Genomic DNA, 16,009 nt, shown 5'->3' with positions numbered 1-16,009 from the left:
GGGAGAATGGAACCAAGTTGGAAAACACTCTGCAGGATATTATCCAGGAGAACTTCCCCAATCTAGCAAGGCAGGCCAACATTCAAATTCAGGAAATACAGAGAACACCACAAAGATACTCCTCGAGAACAGCAAATCCAAGACACATAATTGTCAGATTCATCAAAGTTGAAATGAAGGAAAAAATGTTAAGGGCAACCAGAGAGAAAGGTCGGGTTACCCACAAAGGAAAGCCCATCAGACTAACAGCTGCTCTCTCGGGAGAAACTCTACAAGCCAGAAGAGAGTGGGGCCCAATATTCAACATTCTCAAAGAAAAGAATTTTCAAGCCAGAATTTCATATCCAGCCAAACTAAGCTTCATAAGTGAAGGAGAAATAAAATACTTTACAGACAAGCAAATGCTGAGAGATTTTGTCACCACCAGGTCTGCCCTAAAAGAGCTCCTGAAGGAAGCACTAAACATGGAGAGGAACAACTGGTACCAGCCACTGCAAAAACATACCAAATTGTAAAGACCACTGAGGTTAGGAAGAAACTGCATCAACTAATGAGCAAAATAACCACCTAACATCATAATGACAGGATCAAATTCACACATAACAATACTAACCTTAAATGTAAATGGGCTAAATGCTCCAATTAAAAGGCACAGACTGGCAAATTGGATAAACAGTCAAGACCCATCAGTGTGCTGTGTTCAGGAAACCCATCTCACGTGCAGAGACACACATAGGCTCAAAATAAAGGGATGGAGGAAGATCTACCAAGCAAATGAAAACAAAAAAAAGCAGGGGTTGCAATCCTAGTCTCTGATAAAACAGACTTTAAACCAACAAAGATCAAAAGAGACAAAGAAGGCCATTACATAATGGTAAAGGGATCAATTCAACGAGAAGAACTAACTATCCTAAATATATATGCACCCAATACAGGAGCACCCAGATTCATAAAGCAAGTCCTTAGTGACCTACAAGGAGACTTAGACTCCCACACAATAATAATGGGAGACTTTAACACCCCACTCTCAACATTAGACAGATCAACGAGACAGAAAGTTCACAAGGATATCCAGGAATTGAACTCAGCTCTGCACCAGGCGGACCTAATAGACATCTACAGAACTCTCCACCCCAAATCAACAGAATATACATTCTTCTCAGCACCACACCACACCTATTCCAAAATTGACCACATAGTTGGAAGTAAAGCACTCCTCAGCAAATGTAAAAGAACAGAAATTATAACAGACTGTCTCTCAGACAACAGTGTGATCAAACTAGAACTCAGGATTAAGAAACTCACTCAAAACCACTCAACTACATGGAAACTGAACAACCTGCTCCTGAATGACTACTGGGTACATAACGAAATGAAGGCAGAAATAAAGATGTTCTTTGAAACCAACGAGAACAAAGACACAACATACCAGAATCTCTGGGACACATTCAAAGCAGTGTGTAGAGGGAAATTTATAGCACTAAATGCCCCAAAGAGAAAGCAGAAAAGATCTAAAATTGACACCCTAACATCACAATTAAAAGAACTAGAGAAGCAAGAGCAAATACATTCAAAAGCTAGCAGAAGGCAAGAAATAACTAAGATCAGAGCAGAACTGAAGGGGATAGAGACACAAAAAACCCTTCAAAAAATCAATGAATCCAGGAGCTGGTTTTTTGAAAAGATCAACAAAATTGATAGACTGCTATCAAGACTAATAAACAAGAAAAGAGAGAAGAATCAAATAGATGCAATAAAAAATGATAAAGGGGATATCACCACCGATCCCACAGAAATACAAACTACCATCAGAGAATACTATAAACACCTCTATGCAAATAAACTAGAAAATCTGGAAGAAATGGATAAATTCCTCGACACATACACTCTCCCAAGACTAAACCAGGAAGAAGTTGAATCTCTGACTAGACCAATAACAGGCTCTGAAATTGAGGCAATAATTAATAGCTTACCAACTAAAAAAAGTCCAGGACCAGATGGATTCACAGCCGAATTCTACCAGAGGTAAAAGGAGGAGCTGGTACCATTCCTTCCAAAACTATTCCAATCAATAGAAAAAGAGGGAATCCTCCCTAACTCATTTTATGAGGCCAGCATCATCCTGATACCAAAGCCTGGCAGAGACGCAACAAAAAAAGAGAATTTTAGACCAGTATCCCTGATGAACATCGATGCAAAAATCCTCAATAACATACTGGCAAACCGAATCCAGCAGCACATCAAAATGCTTATCCACCATGATCAAGTGGGCTTCATCCCTGGGATGCAAGGCTGGTTCAACATACGGAAATCAAAAAATGTAATCCACCATATAAACAGAACCAAAGACAAAAACCACATGATTATCTCAACAGATGCAGAAAAGGCCTTTGACAAAATTCAACAATGCTTCATGCTAAAAACTCTCAATAAATTAGGTATTGATGGGATGTATCTCAAGATAATAAGAGCTATTTATGACAAACCCACAGCCAATATCATACTGAATGGCCAAAAACTGGAAGCATTCCCTTTGAAAACTGGCACAAGACAGGGATGCCTTCTCTCACCACTCCTATTCAACATAGTGTTGGAAGTTCTGGCCAGGGCAATCAGGCAGGAGAAAGAAATAAAGGGTATTTGATTAGGAAAAGAGGAAGTCAAATTGTCCGTGTTTGCAGATGACATGATTGTATATCTAGAAAACCCCATCGTCTCAGCCCCAAATCTCCTTAAGCTGATAAGCAACTTCAGCAAAGTCTCAGGATACAAAATCAATGTGCAAAAATCAGAAGCATTCTTATACACCAATAACAGACAAACAGAGAGCTAAATCATGAGTGAACTCCCATTCACAACTGCTTCAAAGAGAATAAAATACCTAGGAATCCAACTTACAAAGGATGTGAAGAACCTCTTCAAGGAGTACGACAAACCACTGCTCAATGAAATAAAAGAGGATATAAACAAATAGAAGAACATTCCATGCTCATGAGTAGGAAGAATCAATATCATGAAAATGGCCATACTGCCCAAGGTAATTTATACATTCAGTGCCATCCCTATCAAGCTACCAATGACTTTCTTCACAGAATTGGAAAAAACTACTTTAAAGTTCATATGGAACCAAAAAAGAGCCTGCATCGCCAAGTCAATCCTAAGCCAAAAGAACAAAGCTGGAGGCATCACACTACCTGACTTCAAACTATACTACAAGGCTACAGTAACCAAAACAGCATGGTACTGGTACCAAAACAGAGCTATAGACCAATGGAACAGAACAGAGCCCTCAGAAATAATGTCACATATCTACAACTATCTGATCTTTGACAAACCCGACAAAAACAAGCAATGGGGGAAGGATTCCCTGTTTAATAAATGGTGCTGGGAAAACTGGATAGCCATATGTAGAAAGCTGAAACTGGATCCCTTCCTTACACCTTATACTAAAATTAATTCAAGATGGATTAAAGACTTACATGTTAGACCTAAAACCATAAAAACCCTAGAAGAAAACCTAAGCAATACCATTCAGGACATAGGCATGGGCAAGGACTTCATGTCTAAAACACCAAAAGCAATGGCAACAAAAGCCAAAATTGACAAATGGGATCTAATTAAACTAAAGAGCTTCTGCACAGCAAAAGAAACCACCATCAGAGTGAACAGGCAACCTACAGAATGGGAGAAAATTTTTGCAAGCTATTCATCTGACAAAGGGCTAATATCCAGAATCTACAGTGAACTCAAATGAATTTACAAGAAAAAAACAAACAACCCCATCAAAAAGTGGACGAAGGATATGAACAGACACTTCTCAAAAGAAGAGATTTATGCAGCCAAAAAACACATGAAAAAATGCTCATCATCACTGGCCATCAGAGAAATGCAAATCAAAACCACAATGAGATACCATCTCATGCCAGTTAGAATGGCGATCATTAAAAAGTCAGGAAACAACAGGTGCTGGAGAGGATGTGGAGAAATAGGAACACTTTTACACTGTTGGTGGGACTGTAAACTAGTTCAACCATTGTGGAAGACGGTGTGGTGATTCCTCAGGGATCTAGAACTAGAAATACCATTTGACCCAGCCATCCCATTACTGGGTATATACCCAAAGGATTATAAATCATGCTGCTATAAAGACACATGCACACGTATGTTTATTGCGGCACTATTCACAATAGTGAAGACTTGGAACCAAGCCAAATGTCCAACAATGATAGACTGGATTAAGAAAATGTGGCACATATACACCATGGAATACTATGCAGCCATAAAAAATGATGAGTTCATGTCCTTTGTAGGGACATGGATGAAGCTGGAAACCATCATTCTCAGCAAACTATCACAAGGACAAAAAACCAAACACCACATGTTCTCACTCATAGGTGGGAATTGGACAATGATAACACATGGACACAGGAAGGGGAACATCACACACCGGAGACTGATGTGGGGTGGGGGGAGGTGGGAGGGATAGCTTTAGGAGATATACCTAATGCTAAATGACGAGTTAATGGGTGCAGCACACCAACATGGCACATGTATACATATGTAACAAACCTGCACGTTGTGCACATGTACCCTAAAACTTAAAGTATAATAATAATAAAAAAAAAAGAAATGTAGACTTACGCCTGCTTCCTGTCACATTTCCAAGTATTCTCTTTGGTATTCATGATGTGAATTTTAATGTCAGAGGCATCGCACTGACAGAATGAAGGAGGCAAAGTTGGAGTGGGGAACTTACATTTGTTGAAGGCCTACTAGATGCAACACGATATGGGTTGTTATCTTCAGACTTTTTCTCTTCAAATGCTCAAAGCCATGCTCTAAGGTAGACATCATTACTTCCTTTCTACAGATGGGGATATAGTCAGGTTCAGAGAGCAAAGTACATGCTCAAGGAATTTTAGGGAGGTGTGAATTGGACACTGAAGCCAACTTCAAGGTCCTTCCACTGGCCAATTCTGGGACAATTTGAGCATCGAAATTTATAATAATAATAATAGCACAGGGTAATCCTTTGAGAAATATGAGAATCTCTGAGTCACACTGATATACATACATACATACACAGATAAATAAGAAGAGAAAACTCTGCCCTTTTCTAAACGCCAACTCATAGTTTTGAAAGGAATATCAGAATTTTAAAAACAACACTTCACAACTATCATCGAAATAAGTGACTCAGGCAAAAATCATAAATGGACACTCACTCTACACTAAATCCCATAAGAGTCATGGAGTCACCATGGTAACCAGGCTAGCCAAGGAACACTGGGAAAAAACAAACAACCCCCTATATCTTGTTACCAACATGTGCTAGGAAATGAATAACACTGACGTAATACATAGTAATTTGTCTCAACACCTCATAATACACATTCCTGGCAGCTTCAGCAACACACAAATTGATACATTCACAAATACTCATATAGATGCATTGCCTCTCCCCAGTGCTCTCTCACCATCCAAGATCCCAGGAATTTTTTAAGGTGGGTTTACTGGGGACAAAAAAGTACAACCTCACATTTTAACATATTCAAATATAGCAGAAACATAAAGTTGAAAGCTACTAACCTATATTATTTTAGTCATTGATTTTTCTGGAGATTACCTGTAGAACTGTCAGGGGTACATTTTTATCCCTAGTTTCAGTGTATTGCCAATGATTTCTAAAAGCTGATATAGAAATACATGTACATGCACATCAAGCATCAAATACCTTTTCCATCCTAGAGTAGCCTGTGCTTTTTACCAAGATTCTTCAATAGTCATTATTAATAATCTGGTTGCTGGTGGTTCCATGAAAATGTAATGATTAAGAATTCTATTTAAGAAATAATGCCATTGACAGCAGCATCAATAAGTAGGAAATATTTATGAATTATCTGTTCGTAGATATGGAACATTTGTACATTGAATACTACAAAACATTGCTGAGAGAAGGAAGACCCAAAGAAGTAAAGGACATACTGTGTTCATGAGTCAGAAGAGTCAGTATTGTTAAGACGTTTATTCCCCACAAACTAATATACAGATTCAGTGCAATCCCAATAAATGTTCTATACATTTTTCAAAGAAATTGGCAAGTGGATATTAAAATCATATACAAATACAGAACACCTAAACTGTGAAAAACAACTGTAAAATAGAACAGAGGTATAGGACAAACACTACCTAATTTCAAAACTCATTATAAACCTACAGTAATCAAGACAGTGTGCTATTGCCATTGAAGGGGAAAAGTAGATCAAAAGGACAGAATAAGGAATCCAGAAGTAAACCTATGCACACACGGACAACTGATTTTTGACAATGATGTAAAGACTATTCAGTGGAAAAGTAAATAGTCTTTTCAACGAATGGTTCTGTAATAAGTAGATATCCATATACATACACAAAAATAAACTGTAATCCATATATCACAACATATACAAAATCAACTCAAACTGAATCTGAGACCTAACTATAAAATCCAAATGTATAAACTCCTACAAGAAAAGACAGGAGTAAATCCTTGTGACTGTGAGTAGGTAAACATTTTTTAGATAGGACATCAATAAAAACATCTTAACCCTAAATACAAAAATTATAAATGGCACTTCCTCAAGGTTAAAAATTTCTGCTCTTCTAAAAGCCACTGTTGAGAGAATGAAAAGATAAGTCAATGACTGGGAAAAAGTATTTGAAAAATCGTATAACTGACAAAGAATTTATATCCAGAATATATAAAATCATTTAAAAGTAAAAAGTAAACAGACACTCCAATAAATAAATGGGAAAATAATAGAAACAGAAACTTTACCAAAGAATATATACAAATGGCAAGTAATCACATGAAAAGATGTTTAACAATAATAGTCATTAAGAAAATGTAGGCCAGGTGCAGTGGCTCATGCCTGTAATCCCAGCACTTTGGGAGGCCGAGGTGGGCGGATCACGAGGTCAGGAGTTTGAGACCAGCCTGGCCAACATGGTGAAACCTTGCCTCTACTAAAAATACAAAAATGAGCCAGGTGCAGTGGTGGGTGCCTGTAATCCCAACTATTCAGGAGGCTGAGGCAGCAGAATTGCTTGAACCCAGGAGGCAGAGGTTGCAGTGAGCTGAGATTATGCCACTGCACTCCAGCCTGGGTGACAGAGCAAGACAATGTCTTGAAAAAAAAAAGTAAATTAAAACTCTAATGAGATATTACTATGCACCCATGAGAATGGCTAAAGTAAAAAAGACTGACCATACCAAGCTTTGGCAAGGTTGTGGAGAATGGAATTCTCATATACTGCTGATGGGAATGAATAAGGAATGGTACTACCACTTTGGAAAACAGTTTGGCAGTTTCTTACAATGTTAATCTCACATCTACCACATGATCCAGCCATTGGACTCCTAGTATTTACCCTAGAGAAAGAAAGCATGTGTACATATAAAGACATTTACACAAATGGTTATGGCAGCTTTATTTAGAAGAACCCCAAACTGAAAACTACCTACTGTCCATGAAAAAGTGAATGGATAAAACAAATTGTGGTATATCCATATACTACTTAGCAATTTTAAAAAGGAATTATTCAATCATGCAACAATAAAGATAAATCAAAAAGTTAATAGGCTGAATGTAAGAAGCCAGACCAAAAAAATACATATTGTATGATGCCATTTACATAAAATTATAGGAAATGTAAATCAATCTACAATGACAGAAGAGCAGTGGTTGCCTGGAAATGGAGAGAGATAGGAGGGACATGGAAGCTGGAGGGAGACAAGTAGGTGGGATGATTACAAAGGGGCAGGAAAATGCTTTTTGGGGTGATGGATATGTTCATTACTTTGACTATGGTGTTGGTTTCATTGGTGCATACATATGCCAAAGCTTACTAAAGTAAAGGCTTTAAATATACTTAGTATATTTCATATCAAACATACCTCAATAAAGCATCTGAAATATACTTGTATTTTTCTGAGATTTGATGATACTGAATTAATCAGGAGAACAATTCCCACTAACATGACCTTGTCACATTAGCAGATGGACACTATGTCTTATCAAGTCGTTCACACTATATATGTCCACAACAGAAATAATCATTTGAAATGATAACTTGGTAAAATAAAGTGATATTTAAGAATACCTGGCTATTTTAGACAACATGGTTATGTATCATTATAATAGGATAAATTCTAGTGTAATTGTCATTTATTAAAATAACAAATTTTTAAATGGGCATTTTAAACTAACACTTCAAAAATTATTGGCTACTACAAAATTTTACCATAGAATGTATAAAAGCCTCACTACCAAGTAAGAGTCTACCTGATAAACCTCTTCTCCAAAGGTGATATCAAAATAGCTTCTCTACTTTTAGATTATTTTGTGAACCTCACAAGTGCTTTTCTACAACATGCTTCCGTTCACATCTATGAGCTCACCTGAGACAGGCATCACATCCCACCAGGAATGGAAGTGCTAGAGGTTTCCTGAGAACTGCTGACCTTCAAATATGGAGTAGAAGCTTCAGCAGCCATCATGACCCACATCTTCAAAACTTGCCTCCTTCAGACACCTGATATCAGCTCAATTACCCGATGAAGAACTGCAAAGAGAAAGAGAGAATCCAGCAATCACTGTGCTTTACTGGAGCAACTATAAGCCTGGCGCCATGCTGGGTACTAGGTTAGTGACCAGTGGCACTGATACAATTGGGTAGTGATCATAACAACCAGGAAGTATAATGGCTTTCTCACTGGGGCCTTTTCATCTTTCTTTGTCTGTCTCATAACAAATTTAAAAAGAAATAGGAAATTGCTTGAATCCATACAAGCATCCATCATCCAGTAATAACCACAGGGCTATCTATCATCTTGCATGTGTATCACTGCAGGTTCCAGCAATCCTGTAGGTGAGCATTCTTCTCCCCATTCTACAGAGGGGGAAGCTGGGTTCAGCGAGTCTTTACCTCTCTCGTCCTCCTGTGTTCCACCTTTACAAGGAAAGTAGCCCCAGGACACCTCGAGCAGGACACCACACTCACTGGGGCCAGGAGGGTCCCAGCTTTCTCATGAGACTGCTAAGGCAACTTGTTACAAAGTGGGAACGAGGCAACTTGGATCTGGCATCCCTTTGTCCCCCACACCCTAGGGAGGTTCAGTCCCCAACCACAGAGCACCCACACCCTCAGCTGAGTCCTAAACACCTGAAGGCAGGACCTTGCTTTTCTTGCCAGGCTATGTTGGTCTATATTAAAAAGTTGTCACTCCCCAGCACTTTGGGAGGCCAAGGCTGGCGGATCACTTGAGGTCAGGAATTTGAGATCACCCTGGCCAACATGGTTAAACCCCATCTCTACTAAAAATAGAAAAATTAGCCAGGCATTGTGGTGGGCACCTGTAATCCCAGCTACTCAGGGAGGCTGAGGCACTAGAATTTCTTGAACCTGGGAGGCGGAGGTTGTAGTGAGCCGAGATCGTACCACTGCACTCCAGCCCAGGCGACAGAGTGAGACTCCATCTCAAAAAAAAAAAAAAAAAGTCATAACTCAAGGATGCCCACTTTCACCACTTCTATTCAACATAGTACTGGAAATCCTAGCCAGAGCAATCAGACAAGAGAGGGGAGGAAGTCAAACTGTTGCTATTCACCAATGATATGATCATATACCTAAAAAACCCAAAAGACTTACCCAAAAGGCTCCTAGATCTGATACACGAATTCAGTAAAGTCTCAGGTTACAAAATCAATGTAAACAAATCAGTAGCACTGCTATACACCAATGACCAAGCTGGGAATCAATCAAGAACTCAATCCTTTTTACAACAGCTGCAAAAAAAAGAAAACAAAAAAATAAACCTAGGAGTATACTTAACCAAGGAGGTGAAAGATCGCTACGAGGAAAACTACAAAACACTGCTGAAAGAAATCATAGGTGACACAAACAAATGGAAACACATCCCATGCTCATGGGTGGGAAGAATTAATATTTTGAAAATGACCATACTGCCCAAAGCAATCTACAGATTCAATGCAATTCCCATCAAAATATCAACATTTTTCACAGAACTAGAAAAAATCCTAAAATTCATATGCAACCGTAAAACAGCCCATATAAGCTGGGTACAGTGGCTGATGCCTGTAATTCCAGCATGTTGGGAGGCCAAGGTGGGTGGATCACCTGAGGTCAGGAGTTCGAGACCAGCCTGGCCAACATGGTGAAACCCATCTCTACTAAAATACAAAAATTAGCTGGGCCTGGTGGTGGGCACCTGTAATCCCAGCTACTTGGGAGGCTGAGGCAGGAGAATTACTTGAACCTGGGAGGTGGAGGTTGTGGTGAGTGGAGATTGTGCCATTGCACTCCAGCCTGGGCAACAGAGTGAGACTCCATCTCAAACAAACAAACAAAAACCTGCCCAGCCCACATAGTCAAAGTAATTCTAAGCAGAAAGAACAAATCTGGAGGCATCACATTACCAGACATCAAATTATATTACAAGGCTATAGTTACCAAAACAGCATGGCACTGGTATAAAAGTAGGCACTCAAACTAATGGAAAAGAATGGATAACCCAGAAAATAAAGCCGAATACTTATAGCGAACTGATCTTTGACAAAGCATACTAAAACATAAATTGAGGAAAGGACCCCTATTCAATAAATGGTGCTGGGAAAACTGGCTAGCCACTTGTAGAAGAATGAAACTGGATCCCCATCTCTCACGTTATACAGAAGTCAATTTAAGATGCATCAAACACTTAAATCTAAGACCTGAAACCATAAAAATTCTAGAAGATAACATCAGATAAACTCTCGTGGACATTGGCTTAGGCAGAGAATTCATAACTAAGACCCCAAAAGCAAATGCAACAAAAACAAAAATAAATAAATGGGACCTAATCAAAAAGTTTCTGCACAGCTAAAAAAAAATTAAGCAGAGTAAACAGACAACCCACAGAGTGGGAGAAAATACCCTCAAACTATGCATCCAACAAAGGACTAGTATCCAGAATATACAAGAAACTCAAATCAGCAAGAAAAAACAAATAATCCCATCAAAAAGTAGGCAAAGGACATGAATAGACATTTCTCAAAAGAAGATATACAAACAGCCAACAAATATATGAAAAAATGCTCAATATCACTAATCATCAGGGAAATGCCAATTAAAACCACAATGAGATACCACCTTATGCCTGCAAGAATGGCCATAATTAAAAAGTCAAAAAACAATAGATGTTGGCATGGATGTGGTGAAAATGGAGCACTTTTACACTGCTGCTGGGAATGCAAATTAGTGCAACCACTATTGAAAACAGTATGGAGATTCCTTAAGGAACTAAAAGTAGATTTACCATTCGATCTAGCAATCCCACTACTATCTACCCAAAGGAAAAGAAGTAAGTATATGAAAAAAACACATGCAAATGCATGTCCATAGCAGCACAATTCGCAATTACAAGGATATAGAACCCAACCAAAGTGCCCATCAACCAAAGAGTGGATAAAGAAAATGTGGCATATATATACACCACGGAATACTATTCAGCCATAAAAAGGAATGAAATAATGTCTTTTGCAGCAACTTGGATGGAACTGGAGGCCATTATTCTAAGTGAAATAACTCAGGAATGGAAAACCAAATACCATATGTTCTCACTTATAAGTGAGAGCTAAGCTATGAAGATGCAAAAACATATAGAGTGATATAATGGACTGTGGGGACACGGGAAGGGGGACATTGTGAGAGTAGTGAGGGATAAAAGACAATATATTGGGTACCGTATATACTGCTGAGATGACAGGTACACCAAAATCTCAGAAGTCACCACTAAATAACTCATCCATGTAACCAAAAAAACACCTGTGCCACAAAAACTATTGAAATTTTTTAAAAAATTAAAAAAGAAAAAAACAATAAAAAGTTGTCACGGTTGCCATAATGATTTCAGGTTTCTATGGCAACCACCATGCTCAGGCTGGTCCTGCATACCAGAAATGCCTCCACACAGCCCTCCCTTCTGGCTCTTGCCTTTTCCTGAAAGCAAAACACCTTCAGTCTTCAGGCCACCACCTGAGAAATATTAAGAATTAGAGGAATTAACCCCATACAAGGGTGATTTGTGGAATTCTGCCCAGTTTGGTGAAACAAAGCATCTCCCCATTGTCAGGAGTTTTGCTTGCTTTAAAAGTGACAGTAGGGAAGTACCATCACTACACAGAGACCGAGGGAGGTATCCTAAGGCTCTTTGAGACGAACTAGCCCTCTGAGGGTGATGTGTAAAACACATACCGTGAAGCAATTAGCTATCCATGGCAGAAAACTAAGAGACTGTCCATAATCATGTGACTGAATAACCTAGGAAGATTAAAAAAAAAAAAGTCATGTAAGGAATCTTAAAGTTATTTCAGGGAAGCAGGGCTAGAATATTATACTTATTTAGCTGGCAGAAACTCATTCAATTGAGTCATATATTGGGATACCCTGGGAAATTTTTATCCTCTGTTCCTGGTATTTTCTCCTATATGGAGGCACATCCATGACAAAAACAGTTCTAGCTTCTCTATACACTCTCTGTGCACTCACTCCTTCTCTATGGCAAAAATCACTTATGTGATTAGTACTTCAAAGGAGAACCAGGGGTTGCACAGCCCAGGCTCTCTCCCTTCAAAATTCTTAGTAGTAATAAGCAGTTAGCCAGCATATGTTCTGCTATGTCCCTTGGGGGTTGGGGGATAGGTCTAACAGTGGGCCTGCAGCTCTTCTCCCCTTTTCTCTTTTTGCTGGCACCCCAACTATTACTATGTTCTTACTCCAAAATGCTTGGGACTTAAAGGGGTTCCCAAAATATACCCCTTGTACAAGTCTGAGCTCTAAGCCAACTAAAAAATATGCAAAAATGATAAAGAAAGCAATACATTGACTCTATTCTTTATAAAGGTGAAATTGGAAAAAGTACCTCAGATCTGCTGAGAAGACATTTCTTCTTAATGAACCCCAGAGTTGGACAGACTTATCCACTAAGTGGTGCTGTGTGGGGACAGTCAAGAAAGTCAAACACTGCAGTGTACATTGCTATCTGGTAGAGTCCTGTCTATGTGTGCTGAAGGAAAGTAGCTTCCTTGCAAGGTTATCCCTATAGCAGATAAAATAGTTTCAGGACACTTTTTTGAGAAACACTTCTCAAAGTGAATAAATACCCCTTGTTCTGATTAAATACTCACCTAGCAACCTTGTAAGAATATGGTTTTTCATGTGGCTCATGGAGCCATTCGTAGCAGCAGCCTCTCAACTTTTTAACCTGTGTAACTGCAGTGAAGCCTCATTTCATGGAGGGGAATTAGAAGTAGGTTCCACATTCCAAGAGTGGGGTAAAATCATATATCATGAAAATTCCTTTGAAAATCCATTTGAGAAGGAATTGAGGAAATTTTCAGAAACTGACACCCATACATAAACCCACATGCAGACTATGGCAAAAATTATAACAAAGTCCCACCAAGTCTTCATGGATAATAGAATCCCTATATTATCCAATGATAACAGACTGCAGAAAAGGAGGAAGAGTACACCCAAACCACGGATAACCATTTCTGCTTAATAAAGCATCCCAAACATTAGCCATTTATTATCTCTCAAGATTCTGAGTATTGACAGGCTCATTTGGGTGTTATTCTGTTCTATATGGTGTCTGCCACCCAGGGCTGCCTCTCCCTGTGCTGTCACCTTAATCATCTGGAGGCTTCACTCATTTGGTACATCCAAAAGAGATCACTTGCATGGATGATGACTGGTGCTGGCACCTGCTGAGAGTTCACATGGGGCTGTTGACCAGACCAGAGCACCTTGGTCCTACCCTATATTGCAACACCATGTATAGGATTGCCAGATGAAATACAAAAGACTCATTAACTTTGAAATCCAGAAAAATAACTAGTACTTTTTAGTATATGTGACACATAATATAATTTTGTTTTTTTTTAAATTCAAACTTAAATGGGCATCTTGTGTTTTCATTTGCTAAATCTGACCATCCTATGGGATAAGCCTCTGAATTTGTAAGTTAAAAACCATCTGAGATAATACTTCCAATGGGGCAGAACTGGGGAAAATGGGATGATCAGATGAAAAACTAACACAAAATCTGGGAATAAAACAAACGAAAAACCCTGGAAATAACAATAAAAGCTAGTCAGAAAAGTAAAGAGGAAATGGGCACTCACATACACTGTTGGCATCAAATGGACATATCTGGTTCTATGGCCATATTATTATGATTTAATGACTTCAATGGCCTTTGTACAGAAGTCCTATTACCACCAACAAGAGAGTTTCAGCTGAGGGTTTACAAAAGGCTCATCAATGTGACTCTGATTTGCATCCTGATTAGGGGCCCTGGCTGAGAGGGCAGGTCAAGTTGTCACATGAGTTCCCTGTTCCAGGGAAGAAACACAGCTTCTACTTATGGAGCAGGTTGTTCAGAGGGTCCTAGCTCCAGGTTCTTCATGTTAGCGTCTGGATTTAATCTCATGACAGCCCTGCTAGTGAGGTATCAATATCCTCTCTTCATGGATGTATGTGACTACAAAACAGATACTGCTAACCACAGAGCTAGATGGTAAAGAGGTTGGTCACCAGGTCCACTGCCAGAGCCAGGGACAGAACCTACCAGCCTAGGTACCTTGAATTGCTAGTGAGGGATCTTTAGCAAATTTATCAGGATACGTGCTGCTGCGAGGTTTATCTCTGTTCTCCCTGTGTTTACCCTTTCTACAGGAGGAAGCCAGCCTTTGTGCCCCCTCCCCTTGTCTGAAGGGAGGTTTATGGCAGGGCCAGAAGCAGAAGCAAAGGCCCCTCACCTGCCTGTGCCTTTGAGGACACAGAAAGGGGACAGGCGGGAGACTTCTTCAGGCAGGGATGAGATTGGATGTCCACAAGTCCCTCCAGGAGTAGAGACCTGAGCACTGTTCCATATCAATGCTTGAAGTAGCTCCACGGCTGTCTATTGTGGTTAGGAGTATGTGTTTTGTAGCATCTTGTCATGGTAGATTTTCTAGTTTGAACCAAGAGGTAGAAGAACATGAGTACTGCTCTATATCAATGCTTGAGGTGGATCCAGCCATGAGACAGATTTTCTTGTTTGGATGGAAGAATGGATGAAGCAGGGTGGGCGGCAGGGGGCTGAAGGCAACAAGCCAGCTAGAAAAATGGCCAGTCTGAAGTAGCTGGGACATGTAAGTGATGATGGCTATGGCCTCTTCAGGCTGTGTCTGGATGATAAGTTGCCATAGGAACATTGCTTTGTCAAAGAGCATGAACATTAAAAGCTAGCCTGATTAAATTTTAAAATCTTTTATACTAATGTCTCCCAACAAAATACAGGATGAAAGTACCTGTTTTACTAGGTCTGTGCAAATAATGTATTTCACAACATTATTACTTTTCACTTTTCCCTATCTTATTTCTTTATGAATGGCATATGCCTTAGTTCGTTTGCACTGCTGTAACAAAATACCTGAGACTAGGTAATTTATAATGAACAGAAATGTATTGGGTCACAGTTCTGGAGACCGGGGAGTTCAAGATCAAGATGTCAGCATCTTGTGAGGGCTTTCTTGCTGTGTCATCACAAGGTGGAAGGCAAGAGGGCAAGTGAGAGAGTGAAAGGGGGCCAAACTTGCCCTTGTATAACAAAACTACTCCTGTGATAAGAAATCCACTCCTGTGATAATGGCATTAATCCATTCATGAAGGCAGAACCCTCACGGCCCAATCACTTCTTTTTTTTTTTTTCTTTTTCTTTCTCTTTTTTTTTTTTTTTGTTTTTTAAAGAGACAGGGCCTCACTCTCTCACCCAGGCTGCAATCATAGTTCACTGTATCCTCAAATTTCAAGTGATTCTCTCTCAGCCTCCCAAGCAGATGGGAACACAGGCACACAGCACCATGCCTAGCTAACTAATCACCTCTTAATTATCTCACATCTTAATACAGATTGAGCATCTCAA

At 39.4% G+C, this 16,009-nt stretch overlaps 1 long non-coding RNA gene across 9 annotated transcripts in view; it reads right to left on the bottom strand.

The window, feature by feature from the left end:
- Positions 1–16,009, bottom strand: part of LOC100989489 (uncharacterized) — a 96,254-nt gene that overhangs the window by 41,813 nt on the left and 38,432 nt on the right. For 4 of the 9 annotated variants that reach the window (XR_008622860.2, XR_010111349.1, XR_010111346.1 and 1 more), the window contains exon 3: positions 8,441–8,604. This is a non-coding gene — a long non-coding RNA (uncharacterized LOC100989489). Of the gene's footprint in view, positions 1–8,440; positions 8,605–9,690; positions 9,828–12,294; positions 12,361–12,961; positions 13,139–13,226; positions 13,399–16,009 lie in introns of all 9 variants that reach the window. The other 5 variants (XR_010111347.1, XR_010111344.1, XR_010111345.1 and 2 more) reach the window with 3 other exon arrangements.

This window comes from Pan paniscus, chromosome X (genome assembly GCF_029289425.2).
Source record: "Pan paniscus chromosome X, NHGRI_mPanPan1-v2.0_pri, whole genome shotgun sequence".
In the NCBI taxonomy this organism is placed as follows: domain Eukaryota; kingdom Metazoa; phylum Chordata; class Mammalia; order Primates; family Hominidae; genus Pan; species Pan paniscus.
This window is presented reverse-complemented; position numbering and strand designations above follow the sequence as displayed.